This window comes from Kryptolebias marmoratus, linkage group LG18, assembly GCF_001649575.2.
Source record: "Kryptolebias marmoratus isolate JLee-2015 linkage group LG18, ASM164957v2, whole genome shotgun sequence".
In the NCBI taxonomy this organism is placed as follows: Eukaryota; Metazoa; Chordata; class Actinopteri; order Cyprinodontiformes; family Rivulidae; genus Kryptolebias; species Kryptolebias marmoratus.
The window spans coordinates 20454188-20458408 of NC_051447.1; positions in this window are offsets into that span (position 1 = coordinate 20454188).

Below are 4221 nucleotides of genomic sequence, written 5' to 3' on the forward strand. Positions count from 1 at the left end.
GAGGGGAAGCCTGGGTGAGGTGGGGGTGGGGGGGTGACAGGGCAATGGGGCTACCCAGGCTGTGTGCACGGGCACGGATGATTGGCTCACAGTTCAGAGGACATTCGCTGCTTCTAACATCAAAGTTAACACGTGAAGAAAGACTCTTATTTTATGATTAAACGTTTTTATGGATCAGAATTGGTTAAAAAACTCCAGAATTTAATCAGCCGAGTCAGTGGTGTCCAATCCTGGTCCTGCAGGTTCCAGATGTTTCTCTGCTCCTCAGCAGCTCTGCAGGTTCATCACTCATTCACATCATTCAGGTCAGGTGAGTCGGAGCAGAGAAACTCCTGAAACCTGCAGGATGGAGGCCCTCCAGGACCAGGACCGGGACCGGGACCAGGACCGGGACCGGGACCAGGACCAGGACTGGGACCAGGACCAGGACCAGGACACAACTGAGCTAAGTGGAACAAAAAAAGATTTGGTATGAGATAAATTCACTAGTGGAAGAACAAACAGACAACAGGAAGCTGAATAATAACAATTAGTACAAAAACTGAATATAACGCAGGTGTGATGATTAGCAAATAACAACCAGGTGTTAAAAAAAGGAAAAAGTCAAACTAAAAACCTGAAACTGATTCAGAAAATGAACCCGAGCATCTAAAACCTCAGTTCTGTAAAAACTCCACCCAATAATCTGATACTCTGGGTTTCATGCTGCCTGGAAGCTGACAGGAGATGATGGATGATCTTTGGGTTTCTCTGAAAGCTCTTCATCGTGCACGGCGAGGAGCAGGAGGAGGAGGAGGAGGAGTCCACCCTCACACTGATGGCCGGCTCTCTGCAGGTTGGTTCTCTGCTCCTGGATGGACTCCTCGATGGTTTTCAGTTGGGGTTTGTGCCTCAGACGGTGGAAACACCCTGAACTCCTCCCACACGTCATCGTGTCTCTGACCAATCAGACGTCAGCGTCCTCCACCTCCCACAGCTTTAAATCCCTCCACAGCTCTGATTTACAAATCCATTTAGCAGCATCTGCAGCCTTTTCTGCTCATAATCTGCGCTCTAAGCTGTGACAGGAAACAGTTCCTTTAAGTGACGGGCGCGCACGGCGCCGTGTCCTTGATTTCTCTGTGCGCACGTGTCCTCGCTGTGTTTTGTTATGCAGGGATCTGCTGTCAAGACTTCTTAAACTCATCGCTGTTATTCCCGCTCTCAGCTCCGCGCCCCGAGCTCACACACTCACACCCTCACACACACACACACACACACTCTCACACACACACACACACTCTCACACACCAGTGTCACGATAAGGACACACGGTGTGAAACACTCACACATGGTGATGGGATGATGCTCCCGCAGGTGTTTCAGGGTCCAGGCCTGCTGTCGGGTCAACAGAACCGAAGCAAATCCAACCTTTTATTTCCACAATAAATAAATCCTCTCAAGTCCAGAATCCAGAAGGACGTCTTCACTGACAGCCAGGGACCGTTTGGACTGGGTGTCAACATGAAACCTGGGTGTTTACCTCAACCAATCAGAACATGGCTGGTGGCGGTGAATTTGGAAAACCTCTGGGACTCTCTGAGACTCTGGGACTCTCTGAGACTGGGACTCTCTGGGACTCTCTGGGACTCTGGGGCTCTCTGGGACTCTCTGGGACTCAGTAATAGTACTTCAGACTTTTCGTCCTTGGCGTTCGGTCCCTTTTTGGACCGTGCCACCACTCCTCAAGAACCAAACAAGCTGTGGATGTGGAGCCTCACATCCAGCAGCCTCTGTGTTAGGCTCCTCCTCTTTTTGGGGGAAACAAAACGTCCATTTTGCCTGACAGAGAATGAAACTAACTGAACTTTGGGGTTTTTGGCCTGCAGGGACCTCGGCGGCGGCTGTGCTGCTCTTGTTTGTTCGAGGAAGGCCCTCTGTTATCAGCTGCAGCAGCTCCGAGCTGCATCTCTGTAATTAGAGAGCTAATTTGTGAGCTGCAGTCGTTGTGGATGCTGGTTGTTAACGGTTACCTGTTGTTATGGTTACCGTTTCCCTCTGAGACTGGCAACAGGACCTGAAGCAGCACGGATCGGGCTCGGTGCTCCCACACAGACACATGTTGATCAGGAGGACCGAGGCTCGGGACGATCTGTGACTTTAGGATGAATCAGACACGAGAAATCAGGAAAATATCGGCTTTTATTCTTTGGTTTCTGAAGCTTAAAGACAAACATCATCGTTTCGCTCCAACCAAAGGGTTCAAACTCTCAGAGCAAATAAAAACATTTCTGATTAATTGTTTTGATTTTTTCCACCATAACGTTCATGAAGGAGAAGTTTTAATCCCAGGAACCATTTCAACAACTTTAACTAATAACTTTTTTAGATCTGAGGGATAAGTGACGCTCGTCTGTTTTACACCAAACGCTTTAACTCCGCGTCACTAACAGAACCCGTACCGGAGCACAAACAGGCCAAAGGAACCAAGGGCTTAAATGGAACCCTGACCAAAGTTTTAGATTTAAGATTTTATTTACTGGATTTATTTTTTTCAGTAATTTGTCATTTTTCTGCAGATTTTAAGATTTTGGGATAATCTGTAAAGTTTCTTAATGTTTTACAGTGAAACATAAAACCTTTGTTCTTGTGTACCTTTACTCGGTTCCAACGTTCCACAGAAACAGAAAAACAGAACATTTAGGAAACATTTTTTCTGTGGGAGGAGAAATTATAATAAATCATTTTGGAGCCGTGCAACGAAGCAGGACAACAAACCACCACGATAAAATAACATGTCTGATGTTATTATGTTTAAAACACTTTATTAATAATATAACTGAATAATATAAGACATGACGGAACAGCAGTCATCAGTGTCCTCGGGCTGGACCCTGAACCATGAGTTGACCCAACCTGTGAATGTTACATGATCTCCCCTGGGTTCTCTACAGGTACTCCGGGTTCCTCCCACAGAACAGAAACATGAAGGTGAGGTTCACTGGGGGTGTGGTTGTTTGTCTCGTTTGTCTCTCTGTGTCCCTGTGATGGACTGAGTCCTGTCCAGGTGTCCCTGTGATTGACTGGAGACCTGTCCAGGTGTCCCTGTGGTGGACTGAGTCCTGTCCAGGTGTCCCTGCGGTGGACTGGAGACCTGTCCAGGTGTCCCTGTGATTGACTGGAGGTGTCCCTGCGGTGGACTACAGACCTGTCCAGGTGTCCCTGCGGTGGAGACCTGTCCAGGTGTCCCTGTGATGGACTGGAGACCTGTCCAAGTGTCCCTGCAGTGGAGACCTGTCCAGGTGTCCCCCGCCTGTCTCACAGTGGAGCTGGAGACAGACACCTCCTCCCTGTCCTGGGAAGCAGACGCAGGTAAATAAATGGACGGATGTTTGAAGTGATGCTACATGATGGGACACAAAGTGAAGACAATAATACACAATGGAATGGGACAACAACATGAGACATGAGGTGTGATGCTGTGAGAGGACATGAGACTTTATTGCTGCCTGTTTTTGGTTGATAAATGACAGAATTATCATTTTAAGACATTTATTTATTGTGTTTAGGACGTAAAGCCCTTTGACCTGCCTGGTTGCTGATCAGTGTTAAATAAATACATGTAAATATAAAAACAGAGACTTGGTGCTGATCCGAACATTTGGCCTTTTCTCGTTTTCTAACGTCTGATTTTATCTCTGCTGGTTTTAAACAACATTTCCAGCTCTGATGTCATCCGCATGACAAACTTTCTTGTAAAAGCCTCCTAATGTCTGTATCCAGTGCGTGAAATCGCTGCCTTGCCAGTGGGCAGTCACACAGCGAGCTGCACGATGGCGACTCGTCCTGTGAGGACGGAGCATTAATCCGGGGCGGGAGACGCTGCGCTCCTTATCAGCGCGAGGCTGCAGCATCAGATAAGCAACAGGATAAATTTAGAGCTCCTGCTTTGTTTTCTAATCCAGCCACGGGGCGAAGAAAGTAACCTTTCAAACGGGTCAGTGTCCGCTTTCAGAGCTGCCTGCTGCTGCCAGAACTTTCTGCTCTTCAGTGAGAGGAGAACACGTGACGAGGAACAGAGAGGAACCATGTTCTGCACCGAGCAGCTGAGAGGAACCACAGAGTTCTGCTGCCAGAACAGCTCCACATTCTAAACCCGGTCCTGTTGGAGCTTTAAACCCGGTCCTGTTGGAGCTTTAAACCCGGTCCTGTTGGAGCTTTAAACCCGGTCCTGTTGGAGCT